General features: G+C 41.2%; 1 protein-coding gene across 2 annotated transcripts in view; it reads left to right on the top strand.

The window, feature by feature from the left end:
• Nucleotides 1-4,883: 4,883 nt before the first annotated feature.
• The window catches only part of PTPRA (protein tyrosine phosphatase receptor type A), a 142,266-nt gene continuing 120,671 nt past the window's right edge, over nt 4,884-26,478 (top strand). For both annotated transcript variants that reach the window (XM_045833085.1, XM_045833087.1), the window contains exon 1: nt 4,884-5,168. The gene's annotated coding sequence lies outside the window, so the exon portion shown is untranslated. The remainder of the gene's footprint in view (nt 5,169-26,478) is intronic.

A 26,478-nucleotide genomic window follows, 5' to 3' on the forward strand; every position in this document is an offset into this window, starting at 1 on the left:
GTTACATTCATCCTTGGAAGGTTTAGCATGGTTTTTAGGAAGTTACTTTGCAGTAAATGTCCTCAATTCAGGGTGAGGGAGTTTTAGCAAAAAGCAAGACTCATAGAGGCCTAGGTACATTGCAGGCCTGATTCCCCACAGAAGAACCTATCCGCGGGCGTGGGTCCTGTGCATTTCCAAGAGGGAGCTCGGCCCACACCACGCAGAACAGTCTTCTACACCACTCACTACGCTGGTCAAGAATTTGGACAGGATAAAATAGGGATGGTTTGTCTGCTCTACAATGTCTGGGGCAACAGCTGGAAGACTCAAGGTTGAAGGCGACTTGATAGCTGAAGGCTGAAGTCATTTGAAGACTTAGTAACTCATACCTGGCAGTGGGAGAGGTTGTTGACTAGAGCCGTAGCTGGGGCTATTGGTCAGAACACATACAACCTGCAGTACCTCACTGCATGGCAGCCGGCACCCAAGGGCAGCATCCCAAGACAGCCAGGCAGAGCTGTACTGCCTTCCCTAACCTAGCTTTGGAAGTCACAGCTGTCACATTCTGTTTGTCAAGGCAGTCACGTAGGCCTACCCTACCCAGTCTCAAAGGGAAATCAACTTCACCTCTTGGTACAGCGGGAGTTGCAAGGCTCTGGAGTAGCAAGTTGTGCAGAACTGGAAATGTGGCCAGTTTTTGGAATCACATTCTGGCACAGCCTAACAGATTTCTCTTTTAGAACCAGCAGACACCTCCCAGGAAAAGAAAGGAGATGCCCAATAACTAGGCTCATCTTCCTGGGCTTTTTTTCTCTCCAGCCTTGGCCCCACAATTCCTCACTTCCCTTCAATGACTTTTAAAAATGTTTTCTCCAGCTTTTCTCACTGTTCCCAGTACACCCTATGGAAGGGGGGCCCTTCGAGGTGCTTTTAGAATGAACACGATGAAAAGCCTATATCCCCAATGTAACATACAGCATATTTACTTGTGTCACGTGCAAACACTAAACATTGAACACATGAAGTTTTAGAAACGTGAGAAATAACAATGAACACATACAAACAGTGATTACAATTTCATATAAAGTGCATGTAGAGAAGCACTGGAATTGTTCATGGGGAGAGTTGTCTGAAAATTAAAGGCAGGCTTGTGTACTTTTTTATTAAACCCTGATTTTTCTCTCTGACATTTTATCATGAATATTTTTAAGCATATGCTAAATTGAAAGAATTTTGCAGCGAATACCTGTACTCCCACCACCTAGATTCTACCATTAACATTTTAACATATCTCTCCGTCATCCATCCCTATACCCATCTTACTAATCTGTCTTATTTTTAATGCATTTCAAAGTAAGTTGCAGTCATTAGTACACTTTAAATATTTCAGCATGCATTTCATTAGTTAGAGTTCATTATTTGCAGGGGTTTTTTCAGACAAGATCTATATATAAAATGCTCAGATCTTGTGTATATTTGCTGAGTTTTGACAACTGGATACACCTATAGTGATATCTTAAAAACCACCAGGATTTTTCCCCTCAAATTTTTGACTGATCAATTGAAATTTGTATAAAATGCCTCCTACCTTGAGCAACTTGTACTGTATTCATGGGTGGGGCCAACTCTTGGCCAATGCATGGGGCTAGCATTGGGCCTGGGACCAGGATTTTAGGGCTGGGGCAGAGAATTCGGAAATATTTCTTCTAGCTTAGGATATTAATGGCAGCCCTGGAGTGAGAGTCAGAGCAAAGGCTCCTACAAACTACATTCTCATGGAGCTGGGGGTGGGGAGGTGGGTTGCAGTCTCTTTTAGGTAGTGCTAGCAAATGACTCTTGGGAGTAGAACAGTAGCCTGGAAGGGCATTTGGCTCTCACTTACGTCAACTGTCTATCTTATTGCTTTGCTTTACTTTCATTACAGCATTTAAGTTTTCTTGTTCACTTGTTTGTTTATTGTCTGTTGCCCCATCCAGAATATTTCATGAGAGCAGAGATCTTTTCTGCCTTATTCCCTGCTGTGTCCAGCACATGGTCTGCATTCAATAAGTATTTGTTGAGTAAATGACTCATTGTTCCACTTACTACATGGGGGAAAGGAGGCCCTGAGAGGGTAAGTGACTTTCCTACAGAAAGAAGAGTTCTTTACCCCCATCCTCCATCTCTCCTTCTAGTCTAGTCCTTTTCTCATGACTCTTGTGACTTTTGGGGCAGCTGGCTGTGGGTATATGCTCCTGTGGGTTAGGACTAAGTCAGGACTGGGAGGAAGGCTTTGGCCTTCCACTTGGGTGGGCCTGGATACGGGAAGCCTGCCTCCCCTTCCTATCTCAGTTCTTCTCTTCTCCTTCCCTCTTTGAAGACAGCCCTTTGTTTTGTGGTAAAAGGGGGAAACTATGGACACCCTGGGTATCAGCTGGGAAGGGGAGGCCGGCCAGGTCTTCACAGGTGGGCAGCTGAGGATGGGACTCGGTCTTTTTCCAATGGAAACAGGGTATGTGTGGTTGCCAAGCTGAATTCTCCTTTCCTGGGTTTCTAGAATGAGACACCCAAGACCCTGCCTCTTCTCGGTCTGAGGTTTTGTCACCCCTGCACATAAACAAAAAATGGTTTTGACCACAGTGTTGCTGTCTCACGGAGAAAAGGAACTGCATTTACTGAGACAGGTTACTTGCCAAGCTGTGCATGCCTGCAATTCTCAGTACAGGCCTGGGAGGTTCCAGGAAGAGTAGCAGAAAGAGGTTCAGGTCACCCAGCTGATGGAGAGGCTTGAAGTTCATTTATTTTAGAGTACAGGGAAGGGAGGGAGAGAAACACTGATGTGTGAGAAACACATGGATTGGTTGCCTCTTGCACATCCCCGACTGGGGATCTGGACCACAACCTAGGCATGTGCCCTGACTGGGAATCGAGCTGGTGACCTTTTGGTTCACAGGCCAGCATTCAGTCCACTGTGCCACACCAGCCAGCTATTTATTTTAATGCTAGAAAATATAAGTAGCATGTCAAAACTTTTTAGGCAATATAAATAAAAGTATAAATAAAATATAAATTAGCCAAAAGAAACATATTAAGAAATAATAGTGTAGCACAAATGTAGGTAAAGTAAAACCACACTGGTGGGGTTTGTCCTAGGGTGCTGCTTTCTTAACTACCCAAGTACTTCCTACACTCACAGTCAATATTTTTCAGGGTGTCTAAACACTTCAAATGCAGGCTTTTCACTTTTACATTGGTGTGTGGATAGATTGAGTCTGGACTTCCTGGGAAGTGTAAATGTTGAGCATGTGAAAAAATGTACTCTCATTGGGTCCAAAAGGAGATTTTGTATGTGGCTTAGGGATCTTTGAGCTGAACTGTCTGTTCTGTAGGGTCCCCTTGCGTTGGCCATTTCAGGGCAGTTCTGGGCAAGCCCTGCAGATAGGGAGTGAGAGAACACAGCCCTCACCCCAGAAGAGGCTCTTCTGCTAGGGAGAGGATGGCCTGAGGAGGCCCACCGCACTCCGTATTCGCAGGCAGTAACTCTGGTTGGCATACACTCATTTATTCCACAAATACCGATGAAAGGGGTGCATAGATTTTTAAGTTGGCGCCCCAACTGCAGGCAGTAGTGGGCACTGGCCATGGTAGGGGAACCAACCTTGTGAAAATGGCTTCTGATATGGGCTCCTTCGCCTGCCCCAAAATGTCCCCACTAAACACACTCCGCCAGAAAGAGCTGATGCTAGCCACAGACCCTTCCACTGGGGTGCGCTGAAGGGTGGGGCTCTGCTAAGCAAGTGGGAGAGGAGTGATTCAGGGGCTGCGGGCCAGGAGGAAAGGCTCGCGGCCACCCACCCCAGGCAGCGAAGACTCCAGGTCTCCGGCGAAGGGGCCCCGCAAAGCTCAGCTTGCACACCGCTATGCAATCTGTCTCCACCCTACAGACGCCCAGCCACTCTCTCTGTAGGTCCGGCTTTGTCCGAGGGACGCCACAAGGGGGTCATAACTAGGAAAGTGATTCATCACGACTTTGCAATCGGCCTTCAGCCGCAGACGCCCAAGTCCTGCAGCCTGGGAACCCGTTCGGGCGCCACACGTGGGGCGGGGAGCACTGGTGAGGAGTTACGCGCCCCCTACCCCGGCCCCCGCCCCGGTGAGGTGTGGGTGGGATGGGTGGGGTGGGGAGAACGCATCTCCAGGTCCTTTCTGCGCTTTGAACCTCCCCTTCCCTCCCGCGCCAGGCCTGACGCACAAACACCCCCAACGCAGAGAGCACCATGTGTAGCGTTTCTAGCCGGCTCCGTGGCGAGCTAGGCCCCTGTATGTGCATCTGGAAAGCGATTTCCCTGGGGCTCGGGTGGGGATGGCGTGGGCTGACTTGACGTAAGACAACACCCATGATGCCAGACTCGTTCTAGGGGATTTGCAGGTTCCTCTCTTCCCCGAGAGAGCGTTCGTGCTTTAAATGCCTTGCTCCAATTAGAAAAGAAAAAAAAAATTCAGGTGGAACACGTTTGGAGAGAGGAGTGGAAAGACTGCATTTTAATTCTAGTCCACCCTTGTCGCTGGACTTTGATGGAACTTGTATTTGGCCTCAGTTTCCGCATCTGTAAACTGGGGAGAAGGCCCACGTCCAAGGGACTGGGGTTGTAGAGAGGCAGAAGGCGTAGGTGCACGGGTGGCCAGTGCTCCCGGAGTCTCGCTTCGCCGACGACAGGGCTGCGATGGGGCGCACATCCCCAAGACCCGGTGTGAGACTAGGGACAGTGAGACCCGGCTCTGCGTCCTGGGCGGGTGAGCGAGCGCTCGGAGGCGCGCACAGGCTGGGCCCGGGAGGGCCTGGGGAGACGCCCTTTCGGTGCAGGCCAATCAGCGCCCGTCTCTGAACGGCCAATAAAGAGGTGCCTTACAGCCCAGGCCCGATCGGGAGCGAGGCTGCGGTGAGTGCGGCGCTGACAGAGACGCGCGCGCGCGCGCGCGCGAGCCAGCCCGGACCCCTGGCCGCTGCCGCCATCACCGCTGCTCCCCCAGTCGCCCCTCAGCCACTTCCCCTCGCTATGGAGGCGAGGCCGCCGCCGCCGTCGCGGGGCTGCGAGCCACGGGCCAGGCGGCGGCCCTGAGGGCGTGTGGCGGGCCGAGACGCCGCCGCGGAGCCGAGGCGGAGCCGCCGTCTTCGTCCCCAGCGGTCCCGCCCAGAGCCGGACTCAGTGAGTGTTCGCGGCCGCAGCCGCCCCGGGGGGCTTTGGAAGTGGGGGGTGGCTCCCGGTGCGAGTGGAAGGGGTCCGTGGCTGGGGCCCCAGTCTTCTTTTCCGAGTAGAATTCTCCGGGTGTCTAGAATCCAGGCGGCTCCCACATCCTTAGGCTGTCCGGGGGCGGGGGTGGGGATCCCCGGAAACGTGCGGGACAGGGCGCTGACCCTTGTGGACTGCTCGGGAACTTTGCGTGCGTCCTCCTGGGGGCAGGCCAGGGCTGCCGTAGTTCATTCTGAAAGAAGAAACTTGGAATAGTGAGAACAGAATTTGCTCAGATCCGTTTAATGGGAGGGAGGAAAGAGAACTCCCGGCATGAGAAAATTTGCTTTTGCAGAGACCAACTTTTCTTTCCCTTAAAACCCCCAGGCCCCTCTTTTTTCCGCCCACTCCCAACTGTTGAGGCGGCTTAAGAAGGGAAATAGGGTCTCAGAGCTGCCCAGAATTCAGAACGAGCCAATTGGGAATGCAGATCCCCCCTCCCTTTCTACTTTCTGGTAAATAAAATAAAGAACATCGTTTTTTGAAAAATTAATTCCTAGTTTTATTTCCTGAAGATAAAAACAATAATGAGCTGAGCCCAATGTGTGTGTGTGTGTGTGTGTGTGTGTGTGTGTGTTTGAGGTCATGTTGTTTGTAAGACAGGAAAAGAATGTTCAGAACCTCCCTAGACAGGGCGAATGCCTTCAGGAGCTTTGCCCAGGGTAGGGATTCCTGCTCTAGAACCCGTCACATCTCCCCAGAGATCTCTTCATTGCCACCTGCTTGCGGTGAAGGCAGCCCTAGAACCAGAAGATGGTGGGTGGGAAGAGGACTGACGTTGAAGATGGGTAACATCATCTTCCTGCCTGGCCACTCCTTCCCAAAACACAGATCTGATGCTGTCACTTGTTTACTTAAAAATTCCCTCCCTCTCGTTTTCCCATGGGATGAATGAAGCCCAGAATGTCTTATCAAGTCGTACAAGGCCCTTGACAGTCTTGCCTCAATTTATCCTCTTAGTTTTAATTGAATCCTTTGAATCTCCTTCCCCTTATCCCCCTCTCTAGCCACTCAGAGCCACTTTGCCTCTTTACACGTTTAGATGCCTATGCTTGTGTGATCCTCTTTCCTCCCCACTTTTACCTGGCTAGCTCCATCTTTTCATTTAAAGTCCTTTTCACTAGAGAAGCTTCTTGAGGGCAGGAGCTGTGTCTTGTACACCTTTCCATCCTCCATGCTGAGAGGATTCTTCCTCCCGGTTGTCTTATAGGCCCTTTTCCATCTCTTCCCCCTTACGTATTGGCTCTGTGTACTTCCAAGTACCCACTTCCCAAAAGAATCTTTCCTGTTTCTTGAAGGCCTTTTTTGAGGGCAAGCCTAGGATTTTCAGTATCTCTGATTCCCCATCTCTCCATTTCCATTCCCGCCAGCCCCCCACCCCACCCGTTAGTAGTGAGCAGGCAGGAACTGTCAGTCTCATATCCCACTGGCATCCAGTCTGCTTGATTATCTCTGAAAAGCCAAAAGCCCGGTGGTGTCTTTCCACCCGTGCCTTCCTGAAGTGGTCTGACTGATATGTGCACTCTAAGGCATGGTGGGATCTAGGAGGCTGTTCACTGGCACCTTTTAGCCACTTATTTACCATGTAGGCAAAATTGAGAACCAGAAAGGCCAGTCCTCTGACCTAAGTACATTCATGTGCCTTTTTGTTAGGGGAAGTCCTCCAGATACAAATTAAAAGTGAGGAGGTTGCTGTCCAGTGAAGGACAGATGGATACATACATCACAAGTGGTATGAAAGTATAATAATACTAACTTTTCTTTTACTTGCCTTGTGACAAGCTATGTAATACATTTCTATGAATTATATTTGCTGTGTTCAGCAGTGATATGAGTGCTTATTCCTACTTGACAAGAATAGAAGCTAAGACCGTACAGTGGGCAGATAAGATGAGATTAGGGAAGAAGGGATTTGATGGGGGAACAGGCTGGATTTGAATCTTGGCAGTCTAGTTCCAGAGCATCTTCCAGGTTGTGCAGAGAGCATTCCCTCCTTAGATGGTTCGAGAAAGCTTTACTGGGAGGCGGCCTTTGGATCATGAAGGGCGGGTAGGAGTTTGTGTATGGTGGACAGAATACAGGAAAGAGGGAACCGCACAGGTTGGCTTAGAGGTGGAAGGAGCCCACTGTCATTGGGGAGCCCTGAGAGGTTAAATGAAGTTGGATTGTATAGAGGGAAGAAGGATGGGAGATGAGATTTGGGTGAGCTTGAAGGACTATATGTGCTGTGTTACAGTTTGGCCAGTGGAAAGCTGTTGGAGGATTTTAAAGGAGGTCAAGGGCTTGGGTTGACTGGACTTTGGAAAGGTCATTTGAGGTAGTGTGGGGCTAGGCAATTGAGGTAGTTGCCCCTGCAATTTGGGAGATAGTGGCCAGGCTCCACAGAGGCACAATGACAGCTTTTTAAAGGCTCAGAAGGAGGTCTGTAGAGAATCTTGCTCAGTTTTGAGAAAAGATAGTAAATACTTATGAGAAAAAATTCCAGCAGTACAACAGGGTATGTAGAGAAAAAGAAGTCTCCCTCCTACCCTGACTTCCCCAGAGATGGCTATAGTTTCCAGTTTCTGTGGCCCTGTGTAGACACTGTTTCTTTCTACACATGTGTTTTCCTCTCCGTACTGCTTCCCCCATGGTACCATACCATCACATCTTGCTTTTTTTCACTTAACATATATAGGAAATCATGCCATATTAGTATATATAGAGCCATTCACTTTTTTAATTGACATTCTTTTCCTTATTTCATTGTATGCATTATAACTTGTAACCAATCTTTGGGTTAAACAACATGTATGTTTCCACATTTTTCTGTTACAGCATTACAGTGAATGTCTTTGTACATAAGTTGGTGCTCATGTATAAAATTGTCTGAACAATATATTTCTAAAAGTGGAAATGTTCCACTGGCTCAAAGGATACATGTGCATTTTTAAAGTTCTAGACATGTAATCAAATCACCACCCCCTTGAAGGGATTGTATTAACTTATCCTCTCCCCTCAAAGTGTGAATGGGACTCAAGGGATCTGCACCAGGATCCTTTGGGGTGCTTTTTCAGATACCATGTGCCCACTCTTCCCTCACTTAACCTCCCCCCGCCATGTGATTCTAACATATTTCTTTCATTTTACAGAGGAAGACATTGAGGTTCAGAAAGATAAAGTGACTTGTGCAAGACAGTCAGTGTGGGTGATGGTTTGTTTTTTAAGCAGCTCTGACATTGTATTTGCCCAGCACCTTTCATTGGAGGTGCTGAGTTGATTTGTAATCATTGTTGCATTAGTAGCCTCCACCTTCATGTGGAAAAAAATGAGATGCAGGTGGAGTCTGAGGTATAAGCAGGAAGCTGGCAAAGTATAAAATCTTGTCTTTTACTTCTAGTCCAGTAACTAATAAATGTTCTCAAATGCCAAAGCTGGAGAAATGTTTTTGTTTTCAGTGAATCTGAGAACAAAAATAGGTGTAACACTTACTTAGTAAAACTGACCAGCAAACCCACAAATAACCCAACATTAAAATTTGCTTTAATATATTCTCTAAAGATAATCCATTAAATGTGAAACTTTATTCTAAATTCATATCCAGTTGTGTCAGTATACAGGCATAGATTTTCTTAGTCATTGTAATCAGTACATACAGATTTTTTAACGGAAGATTTCCTTCCAGGGAGAAGGAGAGGAAGGGAAACATCAACCTGTGGTTGCCTCTTGTGCGCCCCCAACTGGGCACCTGGCCTGCAACCCAGGCATGTGCCCTGATTGGGAATTGAACCTGCAACCTTTTGGTTCTCAGGCCAGCACATCCACTGAGCCACACCAGCCAGGGCTCTTTTAAAAGGTTTGATTTATTTATTTTTAGAGAGAGGGGAAGTGGGGGGAAGAAAGGGAGAGAAACATTCATGTGTGAGAGATACATCGATCAGTTGCCTCTTGAATGCCCCCAACTGGGAACCTGGCCTGCAACCCAGGCATGTGCCTGATTGGGAATTGAACTGGCAACCTTTTGGTTTGCAGGCTGGCACTCAACCCACTGAGCCACACCAGCCAGAGCATATTTTTGTATTCTTGCATAGCATCAACTATTTTATGTTTACTCATGTATATTATTTTAAATGACAGAATAGTATTCTGTACATTGATTCCCACTGTTTGTGCATTCTTTATTTTAATTTTTTTCTCCTTTTTACTGATATATATTGTACTTCTGAGCACCTTTTTTCAAATACTTCCTTGGAATTATTTTCTTGGACTCGTATTACTAAAGTGGGTTCCCTGACTCAGGGTATGGCTTCAATACCGACTTGCTATCTGGAAAGGGTGAACTGATTCACAACACCGTCAACAATTTATGTGGCCCTGTTTCCTGACAGTCCATCCAATGCTATTACAAACAAAAACTAATATTTGATTTTATTAATTTAAAAGAAATATAGTGGAACTTTGAATTATGTTTAATTTACATTTCTTTAGAAAAAGAGACCAGTAGCTCTTCAGATTCTGAAATAAATATAGTGCTGTGATATGTATCATATCCAAGAGTTATGGAGCGAAAACCAACTTATTTTTTAAGAAAGGTGTTGTTGATGGGACAGAAATATTATGGAAATTTAGGATAAGATCATATTGGTATGAAACAAGAGACTAGATGCTGTTGGATTGAAAATACCAGGCACTGTGCCGCGAGTTGGGGACACCCCAGAGTATCATGGATTGATGTCTGTCCTAATGACACTTACAAGGCTAATAAGAATAGGCAGACATTAATCACTTTATGGTAATTACACATATGATCAAAGGGGAAGAATAGGATGCCTTGTGAGTGCCAGAGAAGTTCAGTGTTAAACGACATTCATAGCTGAACATCACTTACAAAGGCCCTGAGCTGGGAACAGGTTTGGTACCTTAGGGCAGTGCCTCTCTAACTTGATGTTCACATGAACAATCCGGGGATCTTATTAAAATGCCAAGTCCTGATTCACTAGGTCTGGGATGGAACTTTGGATTCTGCATGACTAAACAGCTCCTAGGTGAGGCAGATGCTACTGGTAGGTGGGTCAAACTTGGAGTAGGAAGGCCTAATTGAGAGCTTAGTGAGCCCCAGAAGCTGACTGACCAAGGTGAGTAGGTAGGGGTAGTTCTCTGCCCAGGCAGTACTGTAGATTCACCTGGGGAATTTATAAAACGCAGCGATGCAAATACCCCATCCCCAGGTATTTTGATTTCATTGGTCTAGGATGGAACCTCAGAATGTGTATATATACAGGGGTTGGCAAAAGTAGGTTTACAGTTTTGAGTACATGGAACAGACTTTATTCTTGTATTATTTATTCATTATTGTATTATTGTCCAGAAGGTATCCAGCCATGTAATATGAAAAATAGAGACATTTATTGAAGAAGATACAAGAAACATTGTACATAGGACAATGATGCCTCAGTCCTCTTCAAAGTAGGCCTGTTGGGACCTCACACAGTTTTCCCAATTGCTATCAACCACCCCGTTGTATTTTCCTGAACCTCATCAACAGTCTGAAATCTCTTCGCTTTCAAAGGTGATTTTAGTTTTGGGAAAAGTCAGAAGTTGCAAGGTGCCAAATCTGGGCTGTAGGAGGGCTGAATCATCTGGGCGATTTGATGTTTCACCAAAAAACCTCTGCACGAGACATGATGTATGAGTGGGTGCATTGTCATGATGAAGCTGCCAATCACCAGTTGCCTATAGCTGCAGCCTTCTGAATCATCTGAATAGTTTCTGCAGAGGAGTGTTCAAGCTTAATGCAAAATTTGATGCAGATTTGTTGCTGTATTCGCTCAGTCATTTTGAATGCAACAGCCGTGCAGTACACATGCTTACTCAAGGGCACCTACCACCCCACATTGACTAGTACAGTGAAGTCATCATTGTTCATACATGAGCATTCCAGTCCACTCCCCTTGCCGGCCAGGTCACATGGATGTTGCGCAAACCATTCTTGTTATATTAACAATGGCTGGACTTTTCCTAGACATACCTCATATTTTTAACTCCCTAGATGATTCTGATATGCAGCCAGGGTTGGGAAGTACTGGACTGGAGAGATGAGGGGGGTCAGAGTTGAGGGCCCTATGTACCATGCAAGGACTTTGTGTGTGTTTTTTTTTAAGATTTTTTACTTATTTATTTAGAGAGGGAAAGGGAGGAAGAAAGAGGGAGAGAAACATAAATGTGTGGTTGCCTCATGTGCGCCCCCTACTGAGGACCTGGCCCACAACCCACGCATGTGCCCTGACTTGGGAATCAACCCACAACCCTTTGGTTTGCTGGCAGGCACTCAGTCCACTGAGCCACACCAGCCAGGGCCATGCAAGGACTTTGGACTTTATCCTGAAGGTAGAGCTAAGCCATTGCAGGATTTTGAGGAGAGTGAACTGATCTCTCAGATGGATTTGTAGTTGTAAAAAAGTCCACTGTGGACTTTTTTTCTAGCATTCTAGAACAGTAGTTTTTCGAAGTGAGTTTGGTAAGATGATTTACTGGGATGCTGAAAGAAAATTTTAGAGCTTCTTTTTATTTATCTAAAAATGATAAAACATTAAACTTAGGGATTGTCACTGATACCTTCTTGGGGTCTGCAGGTCAGTCAGTGTTACCATGTTAGCCCCAGAACTTTGAGTGTCCTGAAAGAAGAGAAGGAAGTTTTGCAGTGAGCAGGCAGAGCCATATTTATACATTTGCTTTCAGTGTATTACAATGTATTGGTAACAGTGTATATGCAGTTTTCATTAAACTGACCTTTACAAAATGGACATGTGGTTTAAAATTATTTCTGCAAAGAAATCAGTGATTGAAGAAAATATTAATAATTCAAGCACAAACAAAATTCAAGCAGAGCCGTCCCCTTGTCCCCTTGTCCATCTCCTATTATGAATTCCTGGTGAGCTATTAAATCTGATTGAATAAGTCAGCTCCTGTTACATTGGAAATATGAAATGTGTTAAAACATGGATTTACACCCTCTGTCATTAATAGGAACCTTGCTTTGAGAGTATGTAGAACCTTGAGATATTAAATAATAAAATAGGAGGCTATCACTAGCATTGGGACATTTGAAAACTAAGCATCTGGAGCATAAGGAGAACCTCTGCATTTTTTTCCCCCCAATGATGTTTAAAGCCCTAGGGTAGTCAATCAGATGCTGTACACAATTTTACTAACTTAATTATTAAAGTATATATTTTGAGGTTTCTGGTTCTTACAAGACAAAAGGTACATACCATTGGCAAGTTCTTCCTGTGTTGTCCCCCACCTCCCACCAAGAAAAAACTGATCTAGTACATGGAAAATAATATGTCAAGAAACCAAAATGCATTCCTTTGTCAGCAAATATTCTTTTTTAAAAAAAGATTTTATTTATTTATCCTTTATTGAGAGGGAGAAAAACAGCAACATCCATTAGATGCCTTTCACACACGCCCTAATCATGGACCAGTCAGCAACCCAGGCATATGCCCCGACTGTGAATCGAACTCATGAAATTTTGCTTTTTTGGATGACGCCCAACCAACTGAGCCACACTGGTCAGGGCAGCAAATACTCTTATAATAGGCATAGAAAATATTGCTGAAGATTTGAACAAATAATATTAGAACAAATTTTGCAAATTGGAGTTTTGCAATATAGTTATAAAAGTACAGAATCTTCTAGCATATATTTGCTAAATTCTCTTTTAATAATTAAATCCAAGAAAAATCAGTTATTTTGTGAGCTATAAGAGGAAAGTTGTACTGGAGAAGACATTCTTAATGATAAATGACTGCCTTAATAAATTGCTATGTAGAATAATTGTCTAAATGAAAACTACTGATAGAAGAGCTGCTTTGACTGAATGAAAAGATGAAATTCACTCATTGCTTCTTCATGGACTATTTTTTTTAAGTTGTATACACTCGCTTATTTTTCATTCTTAAGTAAATGATGATCAGTGCAAACATTGGCAATATAACTTAGTTCATGACATGGGACAGATGCTCAAGCCCATGAAAATTAAAATCAGATGCTTCAAATAGCTAAAATTATATGGCTATCCTTACTTATGTTTCCCTAAAGTAACAATAAAACTTATGTTTTAGAAATCTATGGAAGGATGTAAATGTTACAGAATGGATCTGTGGTGGGGACAAGATGCTATTACCAAATGGACTCCCCTTCTCCCGGAGTGCCCTGTACTAGGTTCACCTTGCCCACCACCAGGGAATTGTGGCTCTCAATGCTAAAGATTGGTGAAAAGGACAGGAACTATTTATTCAAAAGTTATATAGACTTAGAGTAATGACTTAATGTCTTCGTTAGAATCCCAAAATCCCTTAAACACCCACAAACAAACACGCAGTCCTTCCTTCCCTGCTTTGTCCAGTCTGCTGGGGTACCTTATCTCAGGAAAAGAAATAGAAGACTGTGGCTCAGGTAGCCCCCAGTTCTTCCCAGTAATCCATGCTCTTCTGGAAAGCCTCCCGCGGTTCCCAGTATCATCAGCTGTGTCACCACAGGATCTCCAGTTCTTAATCCAAAACCGTGTGCCACCTTCTGATGCCCACCAGCAAGAGTCCTTTCACCCCTTTCCTTCCCTGCAAGGTCTCTCCTGCTTCCTAAACTGTGGCAAAGGGAGCCCCAAAGCTGCATGGTTCCGACTCTCTTCAGGGACTATTGAGGCAGGTTTTCATTCATTGGTTATCTTGTGGCAGAGTTGTTACTGTTACACATTTTTCTTTTATTTAAAAAAAGCCAACTTTTCCTGTGATAAATGGCTATCTAACAAATATTATTTGAAAAATTAATGTCCTTAATCTGTCTCTTCAAGTAAAGGTGTTATTTTAACAGTGAATGAAAAAATAACTTTTTTCTTACAAAGAAATATGCTATGAGATAAGTAATTTTTAAAAAACTTTATTGAGATATAATTTACATACCATAAAATTCACCCTTTTAAATTGTACAGTGGTAAAATTTTAGTATATTCATAGAGTTGTGCATTCATCACTATTACCTAATTTTAGAACATTTTCATTACCCCAAGAAGAAACCCTGTACCCATTAGCTACTCCCATGATACCTTCCCCTAGCCACTAACAACTACTAATCTGTCTCTGGATTCACCTATTCTGAACATTGGGAGTTCTATAGCATGTTGCCTTTGTGACCAGATTCTTTTACTTAGTACAATGTTTTGGGGAGCTTTTCCATGTTGTAGCTTGTATCAGTGCTTCATTTCTTCATATAGCTGAATAATATAATATTCCTTTGTATGAACATATCACATTTTGTTTATCCATGTATCACTTAGTGAATGTTTGGATTGTTTCCACTTTTTGGCTATTATGAATAATGCTGCTATGAACTTTCATGTACAAGTTTCTGACAAGTTTCTGTGTTTTCTGACAAGCTTCTGTGTGGGCATATATTTTTATTTCTCTTGGGTCTATACCTAGGAATGGATTTGCCCAGTTAAATGACTTCAACTCTTAGAGGAGCTGCCAAACTATTTTCTAAAGCAATGTTACCATTTTACATTCCCAGCAGCAATGCACAAGGGTTTCAGTTTCTTCACATCCTCACCAACAATTGCTATTCTTTGTCTTTGTCATTACAGCCATCTTAGCGGATGTGAAGTGATAATTTGTTGTTTTTTTTTTTTGTTTTAAAAGATTTTATTTATTTACTTTTTAGAGAGAGGGGAAGGGAAGGAGAAAGAGAGGGAAAGCTCAGTGTGTGGGTTCTCTCTCTCACACCCTCTACTGGGGACCTGCCCTGCAACCCAGGCATGTGCCCTGACTGGGAATTGAACCTTGACCCTTTGGTTCGCAGGCCTGTGCTTAATCCACTGAGCTACACCAGCCAGGGCAATTTGTTGTGGTTTTGATTTGCATTTGCCTAGAGACTCATAATTTTATTGTGATTTTGTTGCATCTGTTTAAAAAACTCATAATTTTACATATGAAAAACTTGGAAACATAAATTTGTTACCTGCAAAAATCTCCAAATTTATTTCTAAAAATATTTCTAGATGATGCAGTGAAATAAAAGAACCTAGGCATTGATCATCAGTGGCTGTTAAAACCATTAAGGAACTTAATAATAGAAGGATCTGATTGATGATCTTCTCATCAATCATAACATCTTTGAACGAGTACAACCAAACGTCTTCTGATGAAGCCCTATATAAAAATATAGCACCATTCATTAAATACCCGCCCCCCACACACACCAATTAAATCAGACCTGACTCTGATTAAGCCTCTAGATCTAACAACCAGTTTACGGAATATAATTAGAAAATTCAGAATGTGAGAAATTTTGTAGGACAAATAAATCCAGTTACTTCAAATAAATGTCAAGAAAAAAGTGGAGGAACTATTACAGATTAAAAAAAACTTGAGATATATTAACTAAATATAATGTATAGACCTTGTTTAGATCCTGTTTCATATAAACCAACTGTAAAAAGATATTTATGAGAGCTCTGGGAGTAATTTGAATATCACCTGTATATTACATGATTTTTAAATAATTACTTTATTTTTAAAGGTATGCTAGTAGTATTATATTAAAAGGAAACACTCCTTTCTCTTAGATATAAGTACTGAATTATTTATGGATGAAATTTTACATCAGGAGTTCGCTTTAAAATGATTTATTATATTAGGGGGGTTATAGGTGGTTTACCATATATTGATAATTGTCAGAGCTGCATAATGATTGTAGAGTTTGCTTTACTTTTGTGTGTGTTTGAAAATTCCCATAGTAAAAAGTTAACATTTGCTAGCACAATTTAAAGGAAACTGTTTGTGTGATGGGATGGACTTGGAACACTAAATATCACAACTTAGCACAGTCATAGACTTCTTCCTGTGGACCCATGCTTCGCTTCGCTTCTCTTCTCTTCTCTTCTCTTCTCTTCTCTTCTCTTCTCTTCTCTCTTTTCTTTTCTCTCTTGCTATGATAGCCATTAAAAACAAGTATTGATTTGAAACTTACTTTGAGATTGCTCTATTAAAAAAGTATTAAAATGAGGGCTATCATAATGGGTTTTCAAACATAATGGAAAATATTTGATCAGGGATCACTCAAGTATTTTTTTTTGAGATTTTATTTATTTAGTTTTAGAGAGAGGGGAGGGAGAAAGAGAGGAAGAGAAACACTGATTGGTTGCCTCTTGCATGCACAACTTGACTGGGGACCAAACTGTAACCTAGGCATGTGCCCTCACCAGGAATCCAACCAGTGACCTTTCAATTTACAGGACAATGCCCAACCAACTGAGCCACACCAGTCAGGGCTAAAATATTTTTAAAACAAGTTTAATATTAACATTTTAGTGATAGCAATAATGGTTTTTATGCTTACCTTTAAGAACCCATATAAAAATCATTATTGTGATCATTATTACATTTTTAAAATGAATGTTTTATAATATTCATATGTACTGGGTGGGGCAAAAGTAGGTTTACAGTTGTATGTGAAACAAAATTTATTCTTAAAAAAAGATTTTATTATTTTTAGAGAGGGGAAGGGAGAAAGAAGAGAGGGAGAGAAATATCAATGTGTGGTTGCCTCTTGTGCACCCCCTACTGGGGACCTGGCTAGCAACTCAGGCATGTGCTCTAGATTGGGAATCAAACCGGCAACCCTTTGATTCACAGGCTGACACTCAATCCACTGAGCCACACCAGCCAGGGCCAGAATTTATTCATGTAATATTAGTTATTAATTATTTTATTAGTTTCCATGTGAACTGTAAGCCTACTTTTGCCTCATACTATATTAGTATTTTTGTCATGTTTATAAGTGAATATATGTTGAGGATGTACATATTGGTTGGTTGATTGGCTGGTGTGTGGTCAAAAGGTTTGATTGTCATTACAGTGAAGTATGAACTGGATAGAGCATAGAGACTAATTTGGTGATGTTAGAGCAGATTTGGCCAGGGATGATGGTGTTCTGGACTGGTTTGGGGTGAGGGAGCGGTGACAGGCATAGAGCTGTGTGAATAAATATGATTTGAGCAGTGGAAGCATTAGTAGGGTTTCATGTTTCTGGCTTTTAGGAAGAAATGATTGTTAGTGAACTGAGCTTTTGTATGCGGGAAGAAGTTGAAACCTGTGCTGTGAGTCGTGCAAGTAGTTCTCAAATATTGATGGACAAAGAGCTTAACCAGCATTTAGTTTTAAAACATTGGTTGACACGTGGCTTACTACAATATTGTAACTGCATTAATACTACCTATTAATAAAGAGAATGTCTTTCATTGCTATATCAGCAGTACTGTTACCAGAGCAGTATGGAATAGTTCCAGGACTTCCACTGTTTTTCTAAAAGAAACTGAGAGTGGGGTTGAGGGAGCAGAGCTTTTATAGGGATGCCTCCGTTTTGGTGGTGCTTTCCATATCTCCAATGATATGAATGCTTTACCCACCTTTCAAGGAGTGAGGCCAGTCCCTTTATCAGTGGTTCTCCCAGCTCTCTCTGTGAGACCACTGCTCCCCAGTGTTTTTTACTTCCCACCTGGACCTGCTCACTTTGTTAATGGGGGCTAAATTCAGAGTAACTTCCAGTTGGTGTTTCTTTCCCCAGTCTGGGGTGTTAGCTGGCTGGGTATCTTTTTTTTTTTTTTTTAATATTTTTTTTTATTTATTTATTTTTAGGGAGGGAAGGGAGGGGAGAGAGAAAGAGAGAGAGAGAGAGAGATCAATGTGCGGTTGCTGGGGGTTATGGCCTGCAACCCAGGAATGTACCCTGGCTGGGAATCGAACCTGGGACACTTTGGTTCCCAGCCCGCGCTCAATCCACTGAGCTACGCCCTGGCTGGGTATCTTGCTACTACTTAAAGTCATGATACATACATGACTTTAAATGAAGAAAATTTATTTTGTAAAAGATTTTATTTATTTTTCAGAGAGAGGGGAAAGGAGGGAGAAAGAGAGAGAGAAACATCAGTGTATGGTTGCTGCTCAGGCGCCCCCCTACTGGGGTCCTGGCCTGCAACCCAGGCATGTGCCCTGACTAGAAATTGAACTGGCCATTGTTTGGTTTACAGGCGGGTGTGCAATCCACTGAGCCACACCAGCCAGGGCAACACCTCCTTTTCTTTAGTCTTGTTATTCTTGTAAGCATTTTAGTTTTTGTACAGAAATAAGAACAATAGCTTTTCGGCTGGAACCACCATCTTCCAGTAATTCGCCAACACGACTGACAAAAAGGCAAAGAGGAGAGCTACCTCTTATATATTCTAGAAAACACAGAGCTATTCCTTTGACTACATACCTACGAATCTACAAGAAAGGTGATATTGTAGATATCAAGGGGATGGGCACTGTTCAAAAAGGAATGCCCCACAGAGGTTACCATGGCAAAACTGGAAGAATTGTCAGTGTCATCCAGCACGTGGTGGGCATTGTTGTAAACAAACAAGTTAAGGGCAAGATTCTTGCCAAGAGAATTAATGTGTGAATTGAGCATATTAAGCACTCTAAGAGTGAGATAGCTTCCTGAAACATGAGAAGGAAAATGATCAGAAAAAGAAGGAAGCCAAAGAGAAAGGTACCAAAGTTGGGCTCAACTGAAAAGTCAAACTGCCCCACCCAGAGAAGCACACTTCATGAGAACTAATGAAAAGGAGCCTGAGCTGCTAGAACCCATTCCCTGTCAATTCATGGCATGATAAGTGTGAAAAAAATAAAAGACTTCTATACTGATTAAAAAAAGAACAATAACTTTCACTTGCTCTTTAATTAATGTTAATTCAAGCTTAACATATTAAATTCTTCCATACAACTATGTTAGTGAATTAAATTTCCTTGGATGTTTAAAGGAATACATTCAGTCTGTCAAGCACAACCAATGCTTGACAAGTCTGAGTTACCTCCTTGACAGTCTCCTTAAGCACTTGAACAACACTAAGAAATTAAACTTATAAATGTAGTAAAACAGGTTCTCTTAAGACTTCCAGTGCTTTTCATTAGCTGAATCTGAATTATCAACATTTTAAAAATGCATATCTTTCCCTGGCTAGTGTGGCTCAGTGAATTGAGTGCCGGCCTTCGAACTGAAAAGTCATTGGTTGATCTTTGGGCATGTGCCTGGGTTGCAGGGCAGGTCCCCAGTTGGTAGCATGCGAGGCAACTGATGGATGTTTCTCTTTTACATCAATGTTTCTCTCTCTCTCTTTCTCCCTCCTTTCCCCTCTCTCTAAAAATAAATAAATAATATCTTTTTAAAAATGCATATCCTAAACTTAACTTGAAAGTATTAGTACTGTGAGTTTGTTATGCCTCATCTTGTTGCTCACAAATTTTTCTTCTGGAGCTGTAATGTCACCCAGTTAAGGAGGACAGCCTTTCATCTAATAGAGTCAGGGTTACTGGGTTGAAAATACAGGACTATGATAGTTATATGTTGGCCAGAGGTTTGAGACTGAGAAGAGAACTAAGAGACTCTATATTTCCAGGATAATTCTACTTAAGAGGTACCCATCTTTATGTTAGAGTCTGAATTGGGCATCAGAGGGGAGTCCCATATCTGGGGTTCATTTTGGCAACCTCCTATTCATATTTTTTTCAAATTCTTAATTATTTTTCAAAAATTGGATTTTTAATTTCTTTTATATATTCCTTGTCAGGCCATATAGTTATTTTAATTTTGGGAGTTGACTGTGATTAGGGTCATAGCCCATATCTACCATGCTTTTTAAAGTTGGGCCAAGTACTTCACCCTTCTGAGACTTAGTTTTCTCTCTTAATAAATGGGTTCAACACTAGTAGTTTTTTACTGCATATGTTTGTTGGAGGATTAGATGGTGCATGTCAAGTGTTTATATTGTTCTTAGTACATAGTAGACCTTCAGTAAATGTTAGGAAATAGTATAATGATCTTGATCGTATCTGTCTTTCCTCCCTAGTAGTTGATTGGGATATAGTGTAGCCATATGAATTATCATAGGATACTTTTTATCTTCCTGGTTTTAACAGGGGAAAATGTGGAAAGGATGGGAGAGGGAAGAGAGATGGAGAAGAATTACATTTACTCCCTGAACTATCTTCCCTAGAGTTCAGTGACACACTCTCTTGGTTTTTTGCTACTTCAGTGGCCCCTCTTCAGTTTCCTTAAACCCCTCTTCTCAAGCCACTCATTGTTTGGCTTTACCAAAGATTCCATCCTCAGCCCACTTGTGTTTTACCCAGCATATTTTTCCTGGAAGCATGTGCCTATGCCCATGGTTTCAGCTTCCAGCTCCTTACTAATTAGGAGAAAATTTGTCCTCAGCACAGACTGGATAATAGCCAACAACCTACTGGTCATGCCCATTGGGCTGTTTCCCAGGCATCTACAACACACTAAGAACAGACTTCATCTTCCCTATATTGTTTTAAAAAATATGTCATTTATTTTTAGAGAGAGGGGAAGGGAGGGATAAAGAGAGGGAGAGAAACGTTGATGGGGTTGCCTCTCATAGGTGCCCTGACTGGGGAGCAAACCTGCAACCCAAGCATGTGCCCTGACTGGAAATCGAACCAGCAACCCTTCATTTTGTAGGATGATGCCTAACCAGCTGAGCCACACCAGTTAGGGCTCATCTTCCCTTTCAATGTGTTATTTTTATGTCCTCTAGCCCAATAAATGGCACAGCCCAGTAACCCAACTCACAGACCCGGATAATGTTGGTCATATGGTTGGTAAAACATTCCTGTCTGTTTTATCTCTTTAATATCTTTCAGATTTGCTTGCTTTCTCTCATCTCTTCAGTTCCTTATTTCAGGGTTCTCCTCACTTAGATGACTGCTGCAGGTTCCTTAGTTGTCTACTTATTATTACTTTCTTATTCCAGGTCATTTATCACATTGCTGTCAAGAGTGATTTCCTTATCTAATCACAGCATTCCCTATCTTAAAATCCTCAGGATAAAATCCAAACTTTTTATCAGAGCAAACGTGCAATCCAACAACTCTTAACTTTTAGCCTTACCTTTTCCTGTACCCTCTGCCTTTGGCTAGACTGCCTATCTACCCCTTCTTTACCTAGTATTATAATTTCTTAGATGGTGATTAGCTCCTCCAATCAGCATTACTTTATTGTCTCCACTCTGATCTAGGTGTGGATCCTGTGCTTATTTCTATCAAAGTCACTTATTTTGTGTGATAATACATAATTTACATAATCTGTACATTGGCATGTGCAGATTAATGGTCTTAGAAGGATTCTGATGGTCCAAAATCTGTAGTAATATGTAATTTTGCTGAGGCATAGATTCATATTGCTTGTACTTTGGTAATAGCAGGTGAGTTCACTTAGCTCTTTGATGAGCCTAACCTCAGCATCTAAACTGTCTTTTTATTATTTCTGATTTTTTCTGTTCATCGTCTAGTTTTATAGGTTTTAGTTTCTGATTCCAAAACTGGAAAACACATTTAAATAAGAAACTTTAAGCCCCTATAATGCCCTCAAAACTCAGAAGGTTTTTTTTTAAAGACTTTATTTTTAGAGAGAAGTGAAAGGAAGGAGAAAGAGGGAGAGAAAGAAACATTAATGTGTGAGAGAAACGTCAGTCAGTTGCTTCTTGTGCCCTGACTGGGGCCCAAACCTGCAACCCAGGCATGTCCCCTGACTGGGAATTGAACCCGCTACCTTGTACTTGGCAGGATGACGCCCAACCAACTAAGCCACACCAGTCAGGGCAGAAGGTTTTTAAGATGTCTTTCTCTAATCCTCTCCTCCTCTCATCCCCCTTATCTTTGGCATTTAGTGACAGGGGTGCAAACTCAAATATGTCTTTGGAGGCCAGGCAGTCAGAATGAATGAGAGGAGTAGATCTATTGGGTTCTGTGCCACACTGGGGATTCCATGGTCTATCTAAAAGAATTGGCGATCATTTTTTTAAAACTGTTACCAGGTTGTGGCCTTCACTGTAACTGCCAAAGACTATATATATGATTCGTTGTATCTTTTTCTTTGAAACTGAATTCATTTAATAAAAACTAAAGTAACCATGCTACTACTGATTTTTCTGGACCTAGCTAAAGTATCACCTACTTAGTGAAGTTTCCTAAATTCTCCCAGAAATTGTTTTTCCTTCTTTTAAGGTTGACATAACAACTCTAGTGTTAATCACAGTGTATTTTAATTTACTCTTTTCTTATCTAATTTCATAGTAGTTTATTGAGGACAATTATTTATTGAGGAGCATGTCTTCTTTAAAATTTTATTTTTCAATTACAATTTACATTTAATATTTTTTTGTGTTAGTTTCAGGTGTAGAGCATAATGGCTAGACAATCATATATACTTTACAAAGTAGTCCCACCTGATATTTCAAGTACCTCCCTGGACCGTACATAGTTATTTCGATAGTATTGACTGTATTTTCTATGCTGTACTTTACATCCCTGTGACTGTGTTGTGACTATCAATTTGTAGTTCTTAATCTTTCACCTTTTTCTCCTATCCCCCCAGACTCCCTCGCCTCTGGCAACTGAGTTAGTCTGTTCTCTGTATCTGTGTATCTGTTTCTATTTTGTTTGTTTATTCGGAGGAACATGTCCAACTAATTTTATTAGGAATTCAATATATTTGTGTCAAACAGTGAGCAAAGTGTTAGGTGTTTAGTAAAGACACATGTTTGTTGATGAAGAGGTATTTTTTTAATTTATTGATTTGAGAGAGAGGAAGGAGAGAGAAACATCGATTTGTTGTTCCACTTATTTACGCGTTTACTGGCTGATTCTTGTATGTGCTCTAACTGGGGATCAAACCCAAAACCTTGGTGTATTGGGACGACGCTCTAACCAACTGAGATACCCGGCCAGGGTGATGAACAGGTATTGAATAAAGCCAAAGTGTGAGGGTCTATAATATAATAACTGTTTCTTTTTCTTTTGATGATTTGAAGGGCTATGTGTCTACACTAAATTTTCACTTTCTTGTTTGAAAATTATCAAGAATGTTAGTGGTAGTATTTCTGTGTTGTTGGGTTTGGTGTAGACAAATCTGTTTATACGGATGGAGACTAAACAACCTAATCCCAAATAATCAATGTTTCATTCCCTTAGAAAAGATCCATTACAAGGGTAACTTCCTGCTTCCAACTTCATATGGTTAAGACAAAACACATGATTGTGGAAAATGTAAAGAAATTTGAATATGTCTTGGATAAAAAAGGAGTTTGGAGTTAGCAGACCTTAGCTATTTCTGGTAATACTAATTAGCCACACTACTTTAGGCAGGTCTCTCTGGGTCACAGTTTCATCTGTAAAGTGGTAAAAAACTCGATGGTTTTGGTTTAAGATCCTTCTATCTCTAAAATTATTTAATTCTTAAAGCACTGTAATTTCTAAAATATTAGGACAAGTGTACTTTATAGTATAGCTCATCATAAGAATTATTTGAAGTGATTTGCTACAGTGCATATAATACCAGAATGTAGTGTGTGTGTGTATTTAGAGAGTGGGTTTAGGAGTTCTCTGGAAAGACACAGAAGAAACTGGTAATAGTAACTACCTCTGCGGGTGGGAAACTGGATGGCTGGTGGGAAGAATACCTTCTGTTCAGTGTATTTTCTTTTCTATTCTTTGATTTTTATAATATATGCTTGATTACCTAGTCAGTAAAGATAAATAAAATTTAAATATGTAAATATATACATAAAAAATCAGAGTAAAGGGATTATAAGGGCCTCATGACAAGAGAGAGGCAGCCTGAGAACATTAGTACAGAGAGTGCAGTCTGTTAGATCCTATGCAGTTATTTAAGGAAGACTATACACACATATTGAGATCAAAGCAAAGTGGTTCGAAGAGATTCACTTGACTTACAAGATATAAACCATGATCAGTAGTGGAAAACACCCTTCCCTGCTACCAAGGTTTGAGGTGTTTTTCTCTTAAAAGGGGTATTGTGTGATTTGATGGAAGAGGTTTTCAGTAAGAGCTCTACAGTCATATTGTAGTACAGTATCTCAAATGGGGGTCCTTGAATATATTTTGGAGAGAAGTTTTTCTGAGTAGACTCTCATAGATTTTTAAATTTTAATCTGAAAGGTAAGTATATGAACGACTGCCCACCTTATAACTGAGTTTTGCCACACAATTTTAGTGTCCATGTTTGTGTGTATGTTTAGGATCATTGGTTATATACTTCTTTTTTGGAATTAAGTTGTTAGTGGGACCAGTGGAAGGCCTGCTGGGCACACAGGGCACCTTTGCAGTTTTTAGAATGGGAGAGTGGTGGGAGAATTAGTATATGGTCTATTATGTTAGGCATGCCAAGCTAAAATACAAGCAAACTCTGTAGTAGTCAATACCATGTCTATGTTGTAAGTGATGATTTAATTTCAGTATTCAATCTGTTGCTGTCAATAATTGTTAATATGAATTTCATTAGTTTTATATTTTATATTTAATTTATAAATTTGTTCTGCTTCTGTAGCTATATGATAGCAATTTTATGTTTATTATTCATTAATAATAATTTCAACTTAGCACTTGGAGGTGTGTTAAGAATTTTTTTTTCCCCAAATCCTGACCCGAGGATATGTTTTGTAGAGAGGAAGGGAAAGACAGGGATGATGCTCTAAGCAACTGAGACACTGGGCCAAGCAAGAATTTTTGTTGTCCTCTAGAAAGGATCTGTATCTCTCAAATTTGAGAAACCCTGTAGTAGTGCTTTTGCTATAAATACTGTCACAGCTTTACACATTTTAAGCATAGTCCAAAAATGCCCAAATGAAAGGCAATTTTCTGTACATTTCTCATAATTGAATTTCAATGAATTAGGAAGAGAAACTTTGAAATAATGAGTACAGTTGTTGATTAATGACAAATACAACTTACTGGACCCACAAAGGAGGTTAAAGACAACACTGCCTTTAATAGGCGATTATTTAGTCTCTACATGAGGCAACTGCAGGCAGGACCAGGACGATTATCAGAAAAAAAGTTCAAGAGCTCCAACCCACAAATGAATGAATAAATCTGGCTCTAACTTTCTCTACAATTGAAGAGATCATGACTTGAATGAGATTAGTCTGAAAAAATGTCAGAGTTGAGTACCCAGGTATTCATTTTAGCTATAGAAAAATATCGGTATTCTGCCTATGGAATGCCCCAATTTCAAACAGCACAATTTCCTGGTGAGTCCAACAGGACAGCTCTTTGAAACAGTAACTGTAGAAAACAGAATTGTAGACTTTACAGAAATTGTTGGATATTAACTTCCTTCCCCAAATGATGATTTTGATTTTAAAGTTGTTGATCTTAAGCCATTTTTTTTTCTGATGGTAGCTTAGAAAAACCATTTTTCTGAGGTCATTGTTGTTGACATCAAAATAATGTTTCTTGGCATAGAGGAGGTAACTTCTTTTTTTGCCTTTTACATTTCAAATAATTGTAATAGTAGAGATCAACTCTTTAATCCTTGCTATTAACTTCACAGGGATGAGCATAGATCAGTCTGTGTTGTTGTTGTTTTTTCTTTTTTTTTAAGATTATATTTCTTTTTAGAGAGGGGAAGGGAGAGAAAAAGAGAGGGAGAAAAACATCAATGTGTGGTTGCCTCTTCTGCACCCCCTACTGGGGTCCTGGTCTGCAACCCAGGCATGTGCCCTGACTGGGAATCAAACCATGACCAGAAAGGTACAAGATTTTATATTCCTTGCAGTGGTATCTGACCTGGCAGGAATCCGCTGAATTCAACTCTGTGATTCTTAATCCAATTTGGCTGTAGGTACCATTTATCAGATTAAGGAAGTTCCCTTCCATTCCCTGTCTGAAAAGAGTATTTATGACTATATATTGAATTTTATCCCATGCTTTTCTGCATCTATTGATATTCATATGATTTTTCTTTAAGTTTTCAGTATGGGTTTCATTAACCTAATTAATTAGAAAATGCTGTTTTATTTTTTCTTTTAAGTTCATTGTTTTATCTATTTTTATTGTAAAATATACATAACAGAATTTACCATTTTAACTAATTTAAGTGTACAATTCAGAGTGCATTCACATATTCATTGTGGTGCTACCATCACCACCATCCATCCCCAGAACTTTTTCATCATCCCCAACTGAGACTCTGAAGTTATTGTTTAGACAATAACTTCTCATTTCTCTTTTCCTCTAGCTTCTGGCAACTACCTTTCATTAATTCGCTTTTAACAGTAAACACAATTTGATCATGATGTGTACTGTATTATCTTTTTTGTCTGATA

The sequence above is a fragment of the Phyllostomus hastatus genome, unplaced genomic scaffold (assembly GCF_019186645.2).
Source record: "Phyllostomus hastatus isolate PE091 unplaced genomic scaffold, TTU_PhHast_1.1 phas_contig_17, whole genome shotgun sequence".
In the NCBI taxonomy this organism is placed as follows: Eukaryota; Metazoa; Chordata; class Mammalia; order Chiroptera; family Phyllostomidae; genus Phyllostomus; species Phyllostomus hastatus.